The sequence below is a fragment of the Pantherophis guttatus genome, chromosome 1 (genome assembly GCF_059756535.1).
Source record: "Pantherophis guttatus breed Tessera chromosome 1, ASM5975653v1, whole genome shotgun sequence".
Lineage (NCBI taxonomy): Eukaryota > Metazoa > Chordata > Lepidosauria > Squamata > Colubridae > Pantherophis > Pantherophis guttatus.
In genome coordinates this window covers 299519833-299538743 of record NC_142063.1, presented here as the reverse complement: position 1 = coordinate 299538743, position 18911 = coordinate 299519833, and the positions used below count along the sequence as shown (strand labels likewise).

Here is an 18911-nt window from a genome sequence, read left to right as displayed (position 1 = left end):
TTGTTTCTTCAAATTTTATATCTTGTCTCAGATAAAACAGATGGTATGGATTAGTGGCTGATTTCAGGAATGCTCTAACATTTTCATAGTCTGTCTGTGCATCTGTGGTGAACAATTTAAGGTGCCTGATTTTTGACACACAAACCCTGAATACCTTGGTTTGTACTCTAGCTTCAAATTGAACTTATAATTTGGAAGATTCTGCCAGCGTAAGTGAAGACATGGATCCTCAAGTATCTTTATTCATTTAGACATGAGTCTGAATTAATACAACACATAGTTTACCCTTATTTTCAACCAGATTAGGAGTTGCCTTTGAAAGCAATGTTAATTGCTTAGAAATAATTAAATGTTTGAGCCATTTAACATTTATTACACATCATGATCCTTCAAGTGCAATATGGTATGGGACCAAGCTGCTGAAATATAGTCTTTGCGCATATGAATTTGTGAGAGATAAAGAGTGGAGGCCTGCTGATGTGCCCACTGGTAGTTGGCAGAGATGAAAGACAGGAACTTCTTGGTGGCAAAATGGAACCCTTGGAAATCCCCTTTGGAAGATATAATTTGCACCCTTCTGGTGTCTTTTAGGCAGACTCTTAAAATATCTTTGTTAACAGTTGGCTTTTAATTGAAGTAAGATAGGTGTTTGTTGTTTTTCCACTGACCACTCTAATAAAGTAGCTGACTGAAACAGATGAATTGATTTATTTTTTTTGTTGATCTTTCACTTTATGATTTTTATATTGGAAAATATATTTTGTATATAACTTTAAAAATACTGATTTTGAGCAGAATTGGAAGAGAATTTCACTTTTTTCTCATTTTCATTATAGTGGCTTAATTCACAGAGTGAATTATGAATTGAATTGAAAAGGATACTTATTTTTTGGAGTGTTCACTTCCCTTGGTGCCTCCAAAATTTTAGGAGCCAGACTAGATACTGGGAGACCCTGAATTGTAGTCCTCTTGTAGGAATGGAAGCTGGCTGGTTGACATTGGGCCAGTGGCCCTTTCTCAGCACCCAGGATTGTTGTTTGAGGGTGGACTGTTGTTTGAGGAGAGAGTATCATACACGCTGCTCTTATTGTACAAAGTAAAGATGGGATATATATCAATCGAATAAATTAATAACATACAAAAAATAAAAGTGTGGATATTAAACAAAAAACTCAGAATGAATATTTGTGTACCTGATGGAGTAAATGTGAAGTATTATGAATGAGCCATTCCTAATTTGAAAGGCAGTTTATAAATCTATTCCTCCTCTCAGCAGACCCGCTATAATTTTAGATCAATTATACCAATATTTTATTTGAATATATAAGTGAGGCTGGTGTGAGTGTCTTAGATTATTGACCTTGTGACCATAGGGTGTTTGTAGTGAATAAGTAGGTTGGTGATTGGACTAACATCCATATTGGAGTAGCATAGAGCTTGGAAGATGGGGAGTGCAGTTTATTGTGGCATATCAATGGGCAGATGGAGACTGTGTGTGTGTTAGGCAGTTTTAGGAAGGGGGTTTCCAACCTAGTGGTAATCTCCTCTTCTGATTTAGCAGCTCTATTGTGGGGACCTGGTGATTGGATGTTGATTCACCTGGCCTTAAGGGGCTAATGTTAAACACCAGCTTTGTTTATATAGAAGAATGAGGAGACAACTCTGAAGAAGGGTTCCTTCCTGGCCCAAGCTGTTTCCATGCATAAGGTAGAACAAGAACTTACAGTCTCATCATTTTTTTACCCTGATGCCTTAACCAACTAATTCTCTGTAACAAGATTGCATCTATTCATAACCTAATGATGGACGAGCAGGAGGATCTGGCAAGTATTACTGAGATCTAGCTGGGCAAGGACAGCAACATTGCCCTCTCAGAAATCAGTCCAGCCAGTTTATGCATCAGCTTCAAGGCCAGCGCTGTTGAGAGGCTAACTGTAATAAATAAATAAAACTTGTAAACAACATTCAGATGAAAATAAGCATTCTATGTTTTACAGAAACGGTGTCCTGGTTTTCATTAGTATGAATAGATGTACTGAATTTTTCCTTCAGAACTGTGAAATCTTTAATGATGTAAATTCTAAGCTTTGATACATTTGAAAATCCAACACAGTTTGTGACTGTTCCATAATATATTTTTCAGATCCAGTTATTTTGTAAGTAGCAAAGTATTACAAACACTGAGAAAAAAAAAAGTAATCTATAGCTTTCCTTAATTTCTATGAAGCAGGTTAGATTTTCTCACTTCCTGGTACCTGAACAAATTCTAGTTGATTGTATCTCTCTAAAATGTTAACTGTACAGTACAGTATGTCTTCATATCAAAGATGAATGCCAAGAAAGTATGAAAAAGAATGGCTTGTCCTAAATTACCTGCCAAGGAAAAAGATGCCGAGTGAAAAGGAATTATCTCTAATACTGTTTTTGTGGTCGTTTTTTGGCTGGTGATGCATTCAAAGGTCTACAGACAGATTTCTTGGACAGTGATTGTATGGAATGGCCCGGGTGCTTTGCCAGGTAGAACTCAACCAAGAATTATGCATACTCTGACAGTTTTAAAAGAAATGCACACAATAAAGCTTTTGGCAGTTCCAAATTCAGGCTGCTGCTTTTTCCAGGGGAGAATAGGATGATTGCTACCATTTCTTTTATATTGTAATGATCCAACTTTTCTTAATTAATTTTCTTAATTTTCCCTATCCGGAAGGAAAGATCATTTTTCTGGGATTATCTATATTTCATAATTTTATTTGGTTGCTGCATGGCATGTCTTCATGATTGTACCTTGAATACTTTATATGAGGGTGATTCATTGTTCATTAAATGTACTGCATTTCTTGTATATTTGTAAGGGGTGATTGTGGTTAAACTGCTATTTTTAATGATCATTTCAACAAAGAAAGGAGGGGAGTGAACTAACACGTCTACAACTTGCAATTGACAGTAATTATTATTACAAATAATTGAAAGGAAAATATAATTTCTACATACTTAACAAATAAATGCTCGTTTTATTTGTCAGGTTTAATTTAATTGTAAAAAAAGAGACAGATGCAATTGGTGGAGAAGCATGGAAAGAACGAAAAGAACTTTATACAGACCTGTTGTATGTTTATTAACCAACTAAGCATTGTTTTACAAGAGAATCTTACTTTTACTCTAGCACTGGTGCTAACTGGACCAGCATTATCAATGGACAAAATATAGAAGCCTGCACAGAAACAAAATGTATGAATCTTTCCTGTCATTGATTATAGTATATGTGTTTGCTTTAATTCTATTCCTGATTAATCAATCATGTTTTGCGGTTTAGTTGAGCACTTATCCTGAACAGGTAATCCAGTTCAGGTTAACAGCTAATGGTTTTGGTTCAGGTCCAGTTCAAGCAAAAAATGTGTTTATTCTGTTTGTTTGGATGACTTTCAATTTTGTTTTGACACCTTCTATCTAAGAAGTCTTTTGCAAAACTGCCTTTTCTTTTCAAAGGTAAATTGGTATCTCTTGATTAATTTACATTAGATAAATTTTGCAAAGTGACGAGATTGTACCTCAGCAGAATGCTTCTCACTCTTTAGTGGTTTTTTGGAGGAAATCTAAACACATTTTAGGGAATTTTTTGGTTATGTTTTGCTGGTTTTACTTATAAGAAAGGAAGTGACAGGAGAAGGAACTTAATTTAATCTTTTGTTGTTCCATAGTGGAAAGCAATCTCTCCTATTCATCACATAAGTTTCATATAAAGAAGAAAGTAGACAGTGGTATCTGCAGACAAGATGATGGACATAGCATTGCAATATAAGCCCCACTTCTGTAATGCGTGTGCAAACACTCCTCATGCATGTAGCTAGTCCTCAACTTAGAACCACAATTGAGACTGGAATTTTGATTGTTAAGCTATGCAGTTGTTAAGCAAGTTATCACATGACTTGATTTTACAACTACTTTTACTTTGGTTGTTAAGCAAATCATCATGGTTTTTAATGCTACGCCAGGGGTGTCAAACTCGATTTCATTGAGGGCTGCATCAGGGTTGTGTTTGACCTCAGGAAGCCAGGGTAGGCATGGCCAGGGTGGGCATGGCTAGCTCTATGTTACTTGTGTTGGGGGTGCCTGTGACGGCCTGAGCACTCTGCCAGAGAAAACGGGCACCCTAGCTCCATTTTCGGCAGCGGTGGCTTCCTGCAACCCTCAGCCAGCGAAAACGGAGCTCCATTTTTGCTGGCAGAGGCACCACGGGGTGGACCTTTGTTGTTTCCAGGGTGGCCCTGCAGGCCAGAGCTAAGCATCCCCCAGACCAGATCTGTCCCCCAGGACTTGAGTTTGACACCCCTGACCTATGCCAACCGTTTCATGACTTCAACATTTCACAAATGTTCAGAAAGAACTAGGCAAAATCATTAATAAGAAATATCTGCACACGAAGCTGCGGTGAAAGAGCTGGTGATAGAAGAAAGCTGAAGAACTGGTCCATTCAACAAATATATATATATATATATATATATATATATATATGTTTTCTCAGGTTTTCGTGGGTGTTTGTATGTAGGTCTTTGGTTATTCGGGTCTTCTCCCACGTAAAATTGGAAGTGTCTTGGTGACGTTTCGACGAAGTCTCATTCGTCATCTTCAGGCTGGTGTTCTCGGCTTCGTGCTTCCAGGAGCTCCTGGAAGCACGAAGCTGAGAACACCAGCCTGAAGATGACGAATGAGACTTCGTCCAAACGTCACCAAGACACTTCCAATTTTATGTGGGAGAAGACCCGAATAACCAAAGACCTACATACAAACACCCACGAAAACCTGAGAAAACATATATATATATATATATTATATTATATATATATATAATATATTATATAATTATATAAATTATATATATATATAATTTCCTGCTACCCTCTTATGCTTTTCTTAGACAAGAACTTGTTAAAACTGTAGGCTTTTATTGGAAAGAAGGAAACAGCTTTATTCTGTGTATGAGCAATGACTAATTCTTGTTTATGGGAAACTGGAGGCTTCTCATGCAGGAAGTTAGAATTAGAAGAGGCTAACATACTTCCACTTTGGAAGGATGACCATTTGTCATGTAAGACAAGGGGAAGTTATATTAGAAGTTTCAGCTGGATGTAGATAGGATGACTATATAGATTTTAAAAAAGTAATTGAAAATGAACTTAATTTTAACAATGAGTGCAAAGGGCAGTCATAGACGTATTGTTTGGCTCACACTTAAATAACTTCCTGTACTTGACTAGAGGAGCTAGGAGTAAAACAAATGTTAAACCTAAGTAGCTACAAAAGGTAATTTTATATTAATCCCTTTCCCTAGATGCTGATTCTTAGATAGTGATAGTTTTTTTTAAAAAAAAATCAAATTTGTAAAGATGTCTGTTTATCTGACAAAATTCTGGGTAGCCAACAGTCCATATTAAACACACAAACACAAACAAGTTGAGACCGTCTCTTTAAAAATACAAAGTACCTATACTGTACATTCTCACTGGAAGTCAAACAGACTGGCCCCTAAGCCAAGTCTTCATGTCCTTCTAAAAAGGCCACGTAGGGTTGTCCATAGCTCAGTTCAATTCTTTCATTCTTTAAAAAAAGTTTTGGGGATAAATATCAGGAAAAGGAATTTTGTAGGGAGATCTCTCTTAGATTGTTCCATTATCCCCTTACTCTGTTAATTTATTACTTTCCAGAGGAGTAGCATAGTCATGGAGACCCTATAGCAAGGTGGAAACACTTTTCAATGAGCTGCTTCCTATGGAGCATACTAAGAAAGCAATTTTTTACAGAGAAAATTGAGATTTTTTAAGGAGGAATTTGAAAAGTTACATTGATTGTGAGAAGAGGCCTATTCTTGCTATGTCGCATCCTTTCATGGACTATTCTCTTTGTCCTGCCTTCTTGGCTTTTCCTAACCCTGCCAGTCTAGCTGCTTATTAGCACCACTTCTCTAACATGTTCCTTGCATTGGGGCAGTCCCCAGGATCCTCAGGTGGCCACCATTGCAGCTTATTCTCAATGCCTTGCTCTGAGAATCTATTAGAACCTATTATTTGCCATGGTCTGCTCTTTTTTAGCTTGGTTATTGAAACAAAAAACAAAATGTACAAAGTGGTTGGCAAGCATAAAGTTCTTTCTCTGGCAAAAGGCATTGGGAGAGTTCAATTGTTTGGATGTCTTCTCAGAAAGGCTACAAGCAGGGTGTCATGAAGAGTATTTATCCTAGAAAACTTCAGCTGTAGATATCTTTGTTTCCTCAACGAAGTCCTATATAGGGTCAGAGTTGAATGATGGACAGCTGATGTAATGGCTGTAACTGGAGAGATGGGTGTTTTAGAGATCACTCCAGACAGAAGTATTTTGTAAGCATGAAATCGATGCCTTGAATCTTCAAGACTAGGAAGAGAATGGCCAAAAGGGAGGAAAGAAAAGTATTTGGCATTAAATCCCAAGGCAGACATATATACATAGGCTTGCTTCCTATTTCTGTGGTAGCCAAATGTTCATTATGCAAAATTAATACTGAAATAAAAGTTTCACATTTATATGTTAAGAAAAAAGGGATTAAGAATTTCACTGCTTTTCAAGATCAATGTCAGTATTCATTTCTACAATTAAATGAAAAATCAATCAAGGAGAATTTATCAAAATCTTAAAATTCTTTAAAAGCAGAATCACAAGCAAATGCAATTAATGAACACACTTTGGATGCACTTTAAACTAATATTTCTTCACTTTTAGTGTTAACAGTGAATGGATTCCTAGTCCAAATGCATTGGCATCAGTTGAAGGAAAGAACTCATTTGTTTATTTGTGTGATTGTCTCTGGAAGCGGTTTATTAAACAAAAACTCTTCTTGATTCAGGGGACTCCACAAGGGATGTGTGTGTTAAGATAAGTGAAGATGGTGGGCAGCACCATGCAATCAAAGCCTTTTTTACATGCATTGCATGGCCAATGTAAAGAGGGCAGGGCTTCAAACTTAGGGTGATGGCCAGTGGTGGGTTTCAAAATTTTTTACTACCAATTCTGTGGGTGTGGCTTGGTGGGCGTGTCATAGCTTGAGCATGGCATGGCTTGGTGGGCGTGGCTTGATGGGTGTGGCAGGGGAAGGATACAGTAAAATCTCCATTCCCTCTCAATCAGCTGGGACTTGGGAGGCAGAGAATAGATGGGGGCGGGGCCAGTCAGAATTTTTACTACCGATTCTCTGAACTACTCAAAATTTCCACTACTGGTTCTCCAGAACTGGTCAGAACCTGCTGAAACCCACCTCTGGTCATGGCCACCTTCTTGACTTAATTAACTAGTGGACATCCTTGTCTTGAATGGACTCTTTTTCATCTTAACTAACTACATGAATTAGCAACATCTTCTATTTCAATATTTCCACCTACTCATGAGTGGTTTTCAAAAGCCCCCACCCCATGTCTTCATTCTGTGTTTTATTGGATTTTTGATAAAGACGGTGAATTCAAAATGTTTCCTTGGCAATATATTTCCTGGGAGAAGGTTTATGAAAGAAGTATAATTGAATTAATACTGCAGGAAATATTAATTTTTTGCCAAGGGCATGCAGATCAGCTGACTCAGCCAGTTTGGAAAAGTCCATATGAAGCCAATCACTTTCACTGGAATCACATAGGAAAGTTTCACTTTTCTTTCTTTTTTAAGAAAACAGTTCTTTTTCCTTATTTGTGAAAACAAATCGACAGACTTGTTAGCACATTCAGGACATTTGCATTCCAAATAGCATTTTGGTTTTGATGGCTTTCTGTACTCACCGGATCATTCTGTGTGAAAGATTACACATCATCGGAAGTGACGATCTTTGTTAAATTGGATGATTGAGGAGACAGAAGCCAGGTCATGAACAACAGCAGCTCTTTATTTTACAGTGTGAATCCAGCAAAAGATGCAACAAGACAGCTCCCTTTATATAATATTTTGGCCAGGGTGCCAGCCAATCAACATCGTGTATTTTCCCTCCTAAAATTCCTTCCAAAACTGGATACATTACAATCTTTACCTTCATTTATGATGCCAAACTTCACAAACTCTTCAAAATATTTGCAAGCCTACAAAGTCTTAACTGCTTAGTCTCTCTTGTATTAAGATGGACACTATTTGAAGGAGAGGCCGATGGTCCATTACCAGTTCAAATGTTCGCCCAAACAAGTATTCGTGAAACTTTTTTTACTCCCGAGACGGCTGCCAGAGCCTCCCTGTCCAGCTGGCTGTAGTTCCGCTCAGTGCTGGACAGGGTGTGGGAATAGTAAGCAATGGGCACCTCTAGCCCATTCGGTAGTCTGTGGCTCAAGACAGCCCCTACGCCAAAAGGGGACGTGTCACAGACTAACACAAGGGGAAGTGTTGTATTGATGAGAAGGCTGTCTGCAGATAAGAGTTTTTTCACAGCGGCAAATGCATTAGCCTCAGCTTCCCCCAGACCCACAGAGATTTATTGGCAAGTAATCGGTGGAGGGGCTCAGCAACTGTTTCCTTGTCTCTCAGAAACATTGAATAGAAGTTTAAGAGACCTAGGAAGGCTTGCAGCTCCGCCTTGCTTTTGGGGATTGGAGCATTTCTAATGGCCCTTATCTTGCTTTCAGTGGGGTGAATGCCAGTTCTGTCCACCTTGTACCCCAGGAATTCTACAGAGGGCACTGCTATCCTGCACTTGTTTCTTTTTACTCTGAGACCCACGGTCCTGAATTTCTCTAGTACTCTAGTAATCGGTCCCCTAGTTGCTGTTCGTCTGCTGCAGTAACAAGAACATCATCAAAATAGGGGACTACCCCTGGGAGTCCCTGCAGCAGACGTTCCATTGTGCTCTGGAACAGGCTGGGTGCTATGCTGACTCTGAATTGCAATCTAGTGCACTTGAAGGCACCTCTGTGAGTTACGATAGTCTGTGCCTCAGTGGTAGTGCCATCTACCGGCAGTTGCTGGTATGCCTGTGCAAGATCAAGTTTTGCAAAAATCTTGCCAGGGCCCAGGGAATGGAGCAAACGGTGTACAACGGGGACTGGATAGGTGCTTTGTTGGAGGACCTTATTGATTGTACACTTATAGTCCACGCAGATGCGCACTGACCCATCTGGCTTGACTGGGGTTACTATTGGGGTTTCCCACTTTGCGTGGTCTACTGGGACTAAAACCCCCTGTTTGATGAGCTTGTCTAGCTGGAGATCAATCTTTGGTTTTAACGCGAAAGGCACTCTCCTAGCCTTAAGCCTGATTTGGGCTACATTTGGGTCCAGGTTAAAGGAAATAGGGGTCACCACATACTTGCCAGGATGGTCATCGAACACGTCCTGGAACTCTTTCATCAGATGTCTTTCAGGCTGCTCCTTGTATTGTTGATTCCGGTGACTCCCATTCCCAGAGCCTTAAACCAGTCCAGGCCCAGGAGGCTTGGGAGGTGTCCGCTGACCACAGTGAGGGGTCTTTTTGTGCTGGCTGAACTTGACCTGGAACGTGCCGTAGCCTTCTACAGGAATGCAGTTTCCCTGGTAGTCTTGTAGCCGCAGTGGTTGAGGCTTTAGTTGTCGCCTTTTCAGGCTGGGCATTGCTGTTTTTAGATTGGCCCAGGACATTATGGATAGAGATGAGCTGGTGTCGATTTCCATTTTGCATGGAGCCCCCTTGAATTCGACCATAATGTGCAGCTTCTTTTCAGGAGATGTACTCGCTTGGCTGACCCTGGTGTTGCAGGTCTCTGGACTTTTGAAAGTCGCGCCTTTTTTTGGGTAGCTGTATCTGTCAGATTTCTTGTACTGCGGTGGCTCGGTCTGACTAGTGACAGCTCTTTGCTTATGGCTGGTTGGCTGACTTGTCCGGCACACCCTTGCCAAGTGTCGTTTTTTGTCGCAGCGCCTGCAGACTGCGTCTCTGAATCTGCAGGTTTGACATTGGTGGGACTCTCCACAGCTCATGCAGACCTCTTGTCGGTCTCTAACATCATGCTTGTGCTTTTTGGTCTTGAAGACATCTTTGTCAGACTCTTCATCGCTGTCAGTCTGGGGCACTTCGCTGTGCACCGGAGCTGAGTTTTGGGTTGTCTGGGATGGCGTCAGCCATTGCAGAGTCTACGTGGCCTTATTGGAGGACTCGTGCACCCTGGCTTTGTCAAGTGCGATGTGTAGGGTTAGATTTGACTTGGCTAGAAGTCGTCTCTGAAAGCGAATATCTCTAACGCTGCAGATTAGTTGCTCTAAGAGCGCATCATCGAGGTCTCGGTATTCGCAGTGCGTAGTGGCCTTGTGCAGGGCAGCCATGTAAGCACTGATCAGTTCTCCCTCTCTCTGCAGTCGCTGGCGGAATTCATATCTCTGCACAAACGTAGATGGTACCGGGGCATAGTGTGCCCTCAGTGTGGTCTGTAAGACCTGCCATGGTACTGACTGAACTGGGGTCAGCTCAGAGAGTGACTCAGCCATGTCAAAGACCTTGGGGCCGCAGTGGCTCAGGAAGAGGGCCTGCTTCCAATTATCGGAGAGCCCTTGCAGGTTGTTGGCTTCGAGGAAGCACTCAAATCTTATCATGTATGATCCCCATTTCTCCTTTGATGGGTCGAAAGGCATTGGCGGTGCAAAAGCAGACATCGTGGTTGTCGCGCTTGGCAATTTAGGCTCGTCCGCCTGGCTGGATTTGTTGCTGTCAGCTCTTTCTGTTTGCTACCTGTCTACCTCAATCCCACCTTCATCGCCAGTGTTAAATTGGGCAATTGAGGAGACAGAAGCCAGGTCATGAACAACAACAGCTCTTTATTTTACAGTGTGAATCCAGCAAGAGCCTGATAGTATAGTGGACTGGCAAGAGCCTGATAGTACAGTGGACTAAAGCACTGTTATTAACATCTGCTGCTTGCAATTACTGCAAATCTCACCAGGCTCAAGGTTGACTCAGCCTTCCATCCTTTCAAAGGTAGGTAAAATGAGGACCCAGATTGTGGGGGCAATAAGCTGACTTTGTTAAATATACAAAAGTATGAAGGCTATTGATTAACACATTGTAAGCCACCCTGAGTCTCCGGAGAAGGGCGGCATATAAATTAAAGCAAAAAAAAAAAAAAGATGCAATAAGACAGCTGCCTTTATATAGTTTTCTGGCCAGGGTGCCAGCCAATCAACATCATGTATTTTCCCTCCTAAAATTCCCTCCAAAACTGGATACATTACAATCTTTACCTGCATTTATGATGCCACACTTCACAAACTCTTCAAAATATTTGCAAGCCTACAAAGTCTTTATCTGCTTAGTCTCTCTTGTATTAAGATGGACACTATTTGAAGCTTTATTAATTATGTTTCTAATAACATTTTTCAACCGTTTACCCATATTCAAGATGAAAATGAATGGTTATGTGATTAAACAAACAGCAAGCTGTCTGCTGAAACAGGGTGACCTGCACTATTCTTGCATTTTGTGTATCCATGATTTTGGTCTATTTTGTGCTCTTTTACACATACAGAAAATGGGCTTTTGCAGAGGCAGAGAGTAAGATTTGGAGGCTGCCTGATTGCCGGCCCTTTGCCTGAAAGCTTTCGTTTTCCTCCTTTGACTAGAGCACTGGAGAGAATGTGGCTGAAATGCAGCTTTTGGCCAGAGATATGTTTGGTACATTATCTAAGGACCGTTTGGTTTTGTCTATTATCAGGGACCAACTCCTGGGTGATGCACCCCACTTTGAGAAACATAACAGTTCACACATATCATCCCCTATTCATCTCTTTGATTCCAATTGAACAATTGAACAATTGCATATGTAGGTGAAATTAGTGTTTATATGTGCTTGTATTCTCATGCTTGTGAGGGATGCGTGTGGGTCACTTTATTGTTCCGGTGTTTCGAATTGCTCCTTAAAACCAAGACAGATACCCTGATGAAGATATCAGCTGGGTAATACCTCTGGTATTGTCGTATCAAACAAAGTGTGCTCCGATGTGCCAACTCTCCTTTTGTGCAGCCACAACGCGTGCTGCCAAAACATATTTAAAAAGCATGTGTGAACTAGGTGACGGCAGCTATGACTATCTAAGTTATTGCTTGGCAGCTGGAGATACTTCTTTGATGCTGTGGCTGGCAGAGATCGCTCTCTATTTGCCTGTTCTTGTTTGAGAAACTGAAGCCACCCAAAGCAATGCATCATGCGGCCATTTGCGAGAGCAGCTTCAGCTTTGCAAAGTCAGTCTCAGGCAGCAGCTGATATAAGTCATATTTCTTTTGGATTGTGTCCCAATATGTTTCCTCCCCCTCCCTCCCTCCCTCGGATGGGTCAACATGAATCCAAGAAACCTTAGACTAGCGGATGACAAAATGGCAAATATACACACGCGCACAATAACATCAACAAAAAAACAGTGGCTTTTCTGTGCTATTTCCATGTTGGCTCCAAATGAACAAGTGCAATATAGCCAGCTCCTAGCCCCTGCCAATCCTACATCTGCTCTCGAAAACCTCCAGCAAATAAGAATTACTGTGGGATTGTTTAACCAACGCTTACAATATACACACTTTACTTCTTGCTTTTTTTTTCTCCCCCTGCTTCTCTCTGCATGCTGGTGGCAAAGGTTTGGGAGATAATGGGCAACGATACCCATCAGGCGCTTGCTTTTTCTTTTTATTTAAGGGGGAGGGCTGTGTTTCGGGATGGGGGCAACAATAAGCTTGCTTTGTCTGCTGGCAAGTGAATCAGAGATACAAAATTTATTTCATTGTCTGCAGCTTTGGGGAAAGAGTCCACCCTGGGTTTGGTGGTTGGCTGTGGATTTTAGTTGCCGTGGAGTTTTTTCTTATTCAGCTGTCTGTTAAATAATTCATTTATCTCATGAATGTTGTGTTTTAGGAGACATTTTCTATTCTTTTGTTTCCTTGTCTAATTCAACCTGTGTGGATATGTGCTCTAACCAAGTGGGATAAGACCACCTTGTTTGAACTGCAATTAATATTGAATTATTACATCCAGAGATCCCCTCCCAACACATACTGATTTAAGTTCATGTGTTCCACATTATTATTACATCCATCACACCCACATCTGACACAGAATCAGAAAAACACACACTCGCACCACAATATATTATTTTATGGTGCCACATTTTATATATAAATACCATACACACACTCACAACATATACAACGAGAGAGGGTATATGGGGTGGGGACAATTTTGTTAGGGCTGCCTTGCACTGACAGCAGTGTAGTTTCTGTCCAACCAAATTGTTTCTAGGATTTGATTGATTATACCATACAGATTTCCCCCTGAATAACAGGGTTGATAATAGAGTTGATTACTCCAAGCACTTTATTGGGGAGTTGATTCCATTATGATCAAAACAATACTTGGTCAATTCCAAAACTTGTTTTTCCATCAAAGGAAGATTTTTTTTAAAAAAAAATTAAAACCCAAATTCCTAGTTCTGCACTTTATTTTGGTTCTTGGGAAAGTTACTTTTAAAAGTAACTTTAAAAGTTACTTTAGCCTTCTACCTCCCCCCCCATAGAAATTAATATTTCTTAATGTTTACCCCCAATTATCTCCTGCCTTGCTTTTGTTTTGTTCCAAACCATTTTCATGGAAGGCAAAATAAGAAGATACTAGACCTGGAGAGCACAATGTGCTGGTGAGGCCCATTCTTGTGAGGCATGCTAGGGATGCTAAAAACAAGAGATGGGGCCAGAATGAAAGTGTGTTTAAGTTTAAGTTTAGATATAATTAACATTAATATTATTAATTTCCAGTGTAATTGCTTAATAATTGCATCCCTTCTACCACACGAAACAGTTTGGTTAGGAAATCTCTAAGTGAGTAAAACACCCTTTTCCTAACTTCTGGATTAACATAGCCACTTCCTTTCTGTTTTCACTAAAATATATCTAGTAGGCAATGATGTGAAAATGAATTAATTTGAAGTTACTTGAAATCAAACTGAAATGTTTTTGTTTCATGCTTTGGTCTAGTTTGACATTTAGATCAGATTTGAAAAAAATAGTAAGGAATTCCTACAACTTTGTTAAGTGTGCAACGAGTACTGAACTAATGATGTGGAACTGACTCGCCGCAGAAAACCTTTTTTTTAATAAGCATCATCTGGGTTTCTGTAAAATAAGAAGGGTCATTAATGGCTGAAGTGAACATGGAAGTTGTCCTGACACTGCAAGCATGTAGAGGGATAGTTAAAATCTGATTCTATGCCAGACACTTGGATCAAAATGAATACAGTTCTCAGTTGGTGAGTTGTAATATATTTTAATTCTGACTATTACTTAATTGTTTTAGTTTGCATTATGAGTATGTATTATTATTCTTTTCTATTTTTTTTATTTTTTTGTATGCCACCTAGAATAATTTATTAAAGATGGGGGTGTGTGTGTGTGTGTGTGTAGGTGGAGGTGGAGTCGAAAGAAGGCCTAAACCCATGATGGCAAACCTTTGGCATGTGTGCCACAACTGGCACGCGGAGCCATATCAGTGGGCATGTGAGCTCAGCTCCGGTGCACTGATTTTCAGGCCTTCTGGGCCACCCAGAAGTAGGGAAACAGGGTGTTTCCTGCCTCTGGAGGGCCTGGGTGGTGGTGGGGAAGGTCCGTTTTCGCTCTCCCCAGGCTCCAGAGCCTCTCTAGGAGCCTGGGGAGAGTGAAAACGGCCTTCCCCACCCCCTAAAAGGCCCTCTGGAGGCCGGAAACGGCCCGATTGACAACTTCCGGATGGCCGGCAAATGGGCCATTTCTGGCCTCTGGAGGGCCTCCTGGGAAATGGGGAAGGCTGTTTTTGCCCTCCCCAGGCTCCTAGAGAGGCTCTGGAGCCTGGGGAGATCAAGTGCCAAAAGCGGGGGGACCGCGGGGGGGGGGGTTGTTGCACATGCATGTGTGGGGCACATAGAATTATGGGTGTGGGCGCATGCCCCCCTGCGCTCCCCCCGCTTTTGGCACGCGGTGGCAAAAAGGTTAGTCACTGGCCTAAACATAATTTTGTGCATATGCTTCCTATAAAAAATGTGTAAGCTAGGTCCTTCATCAGGCATTTAGCATAATCTGATATATTGCATACAATTTCATATAGCAGTAAAAGTATATATGATCTATATTTCTGAAATTTCATTAAAATCTGCATCAGTAATTTTCAACTGGAGTTTGTGCCAAACTTTGTCTGCACTTTTTAAATTTTTGCATTTGTAATATCAGGCCTAAAGTGCCATGCAAACTTTGTATCCCTTGAATGGCTTCTGAACAATGTATTACCTTGTCAATACTTTATTTTTTTTATAAAACAGTAACAGTAAAACCGTAAGCATTTTATAGATAAACTTATTCATGAAAACTTTATTTTTGTTTTTTTTTTATTTTCTGGAATTATCTCCAAAGAGGAGATCAGTGCCTAGATCCTGTATTGTGCATTACTTTTTTTTTAAACTGCTTTTCAAATATTGAAAACTTTTGGAATGGCATTTTTAAAATCGCCATCACTAGGTGAGTCTCCTTTTCCTTAGCAAAAGTAGTTTTAAGTATATTAAAACTATTTAAGTTTAAGGATTTAAACATTTTTTTACTCTTTTGAATAAACAGCAAAAGGGTTTAGAGTGTTTTTGGAAAGTCAGAAAAAAACTAAGGTCCACAGGGATTTGAAATAAGACTTTACACTTAATGATAAGAATCCTTCCCTAGGAACATGCTGCTGTTTGGAATCCTTAGAGGACAAAATGATAGGATGGGACATTGAACATGGGGTCTCCAACCTTGGCAACTTTAAGACTTGTGGACTTCAACTCCCAGAATTCTGGGAGTTGAAGTCCACAAGTCTTAAAGTTGCCAAGGTTGGAGACCCCTGTACTAGAGGGAACTTGAAGAAACCAAAGATACAACTAAAATACAAGAACACTTAAAGTTGAGTTGTTAATACCGAATGGAGCAAAGTACTTTAACATTTGATTTGCTGAAGAATATTTATGAATAATGAAGTTAATTTAAAAATATCATCATAGATAAATGGCGTGGCAATGATGTTCGGAAGAAGACAACCTCTACTGGACAAGACTGAAATTGATCTAAATATGGATTTAAACATGATAAACTATAAGAAGGTTATGGAAAGAGCAAATACTGGATATACAAATGAGGCTGATTGATATTTTAAAAATTAAAAGCGACAGAGTAATAATGTAACAGAGGAATGGGTATCTTTTCTATAGTAGATTTACAAGAGAGACCTCTTAAAATTTTGAAGGATTTCCTGAGAAGGGACATTTTTTTTTAAAGAAATCAATTTCTAGGAGATTATTTGAAAGGATTAAAAACCAAGATTGTTAAAAGTACAGGAGAGGAATATAAAGTAGGTTTATTTGATCAAGATTAAAATAAATATGTTGTTATCTCTGGCAATCCTTAATGAACTTTTGCTGATAGGAACGAATGATGAGTTTCTAAGATTTTGTTTATTGTAAGAGGTAAGATATGGAAAGAAGAGATTATTTGTTGTACATTAAGAGAAGATGATAAATTATGAAAATTGTACTTGTGTTAATAAAGGGGGAAGTTATTTCTTTATTTTTATTTTTATTTCTTTTCTATTTTTCTTTCTATACTTTTTTCTTTTCTTAACTTTATTTTTTCTTTCTGCACTTTGTAATTTTTCTTTTTTCTCTTTTTTTAGCTTATGTTATTTTTTATCTTTAAATTCTCATCCTTGTTAAAATTATTACTTAAAAAAGATTTGGAGTTGGACCACCTGTTTGTTACTTCAGTTCTATCACTGAATTTTATTGATTCCAAATAGCCATTATGTTTATAGAGGAAAACGAGCCTTGGTAGCACAGTGGACTAATGCACTGTTATTAACATCTGCTGCTTGCAATTACTGCAAGTTCAAATCCCACCAGGCTCAAGGTTGACTCAGCCTTCCATCCTTTCGAAGGTAGGTAAAATGAGGACCCAGATTGTGGGGGCAATAAGATGACTTTGTATAAATATACAAAAGTATGAAGGCTATTGCTTAACGCATTGTAAGCTGCCCTGAGTCTCCGGAGAAGGGCAGCATATAAATTAAAGCAAAAAATAAATAAATTATTGACTGTTTCCCTATGACTATCATTAAGTGTTCTACCTTATGATTCTTGATGAATGTATCTTTTCTTTTATGTACTCTGAGAGTGAATGCACCAAGACAAATTCCTTGTGTGTCCAATCACACTTGGCCAATAAAGAATTCTATTCTATTCTATTCTATTCTATTCTATTCTATTCTATTCTATTCTATTCTATTCTATTCTATTCTATTCTATTCTATTCTATTCTATTCTATTCTATTCTATTCCATTCCATTCCATTCCATTCCATTCCATTCCATAATGACTTAATAATTAAGTCATTAAAAGGAGCCACTTGGGGATTATTACATTAGTCTATTACATACAACAGACACATCTGAAGTTGTATTACCAGATCATGTCATTCACAACAAAAGAAAACATAATACACAGTGAATATATCTCCTCCCCTGCTCTTTCTTTCTTTTCTGTGGTCAAGGAAAAGTAAACTTCAGTTAAAATCTGTGTTAGCAGATTTCTGATTTCAGGTTACTTGCAAATCAGGATTGTCCCAAAGATGCTTTTTCAAAAGGCAACTGAACTTTGTTTTTCCTTGAAGACATTTTGCTTCTCATCCAAGAAGCTTCTTCAGTTCTGACTGAATGGTGGAGGATGGAAAGATTTATATTCCTTGCAGTCATCTCGTCATTAGCGCTCTTTCTTAGAGTCATTGAGGCCACTTGGAGGTTTATGTGAGTCCTCAGGGTCACCTGAATAATGCAAAAAGGTGTGCAACTTTTTGGGAACTGCTGAAAGGCTTAAGATCAAAATTAGTTTTTTAAAATATGTAACCAGTTCTGATTGACTTAGCAAATGATAATTGTAAAGCATAGTTCATAGCTTTAATGTAATAGCAAGTCACTAATCTTTTAGAGTAAAGCTTAATTCTGCTTTATTTGGGGTGGGGGGAGGCTTGAATCTTGTGCTTTGGCGCCAGCTTCATTTTCTTTTTTAATTATGGATGCAACTTTAAACCTAAATGACTGTTTACCATTGCATACAAACTTATCTATTACATTTTAAAAATAAACAATGGTAACAGCACTGTAAAGAGAAGAAATTGGGAGACGGGGTAGAAACTGAACATCAATGCACGATATACATCTTCCTGACTTCAAACTCACACAGACACATACAACTCTGAACAAATAAGACTAACAACAAGTATAAAGAGTGCTTCCTATTCCAATACAACGTGTGCATCCTATTTCAGCACAAGTTTTTGATTTTCTTCCCCTCACGGACTGAGAAAGCAATGCCTCCTGTTTGGCAATGCAGATGGGTGCCTTGCATGTCAGGGAAATGCTGACAGACCTTCACTGTTGTGGCATACGAATGGCACCAGTAAAATAGCAGCGGAACAGATGCTTCCACCACTGCCCCTGGTGGGGGAATGATGATGAAACAGAAGGGGCATTAGAGTTGGTCGATGGCAAATTAATCCTATTGTACTAGCAGCTGCATCTAGCGAGATGTTAGCATTCGTGCTTCAGCTCTTCCAGTACACCAAGCCCTGGTAGAGATGGTTGGAAGAGATGAGACAATGAAAGGTCACCAGTTTCCATAGAATAATGGAATAATAATGACAGGGGGAAGAAAGGGATATTCATGAATGCATTCTCTCAATGTATCACTTTTTCAGGAGATAAATCCAAACTGGGTTCTTAACATGAACTTAATTTTTTCAGGTATAAGTTCTTGCCTTATTGGTAGGAAAAACAAGGTTTTACTTACTGCTTTTCTTATTTTAAAAGCTCTGCCAAGCCCATTTGCAAATTTAGTATGGAAAGGTCTGATTTGATTGGCAAAAAGAAG

At 39.3% G+C, this 18911-nt stretch overlaps 1 pseudogene; it reads right to left on the bottom strand.

Moving 5' to 3' along the window:
- Positions 1 to 9401: 9401 nt before the first annotated feature.
- Positions 9402 to 10616, bottom strand: LOC148116905 (uncharacterized; annotated as a pseudogene).
- Between the last annotated feature and the right edge of the window lie 8295 nt (positions 10617 to 18911).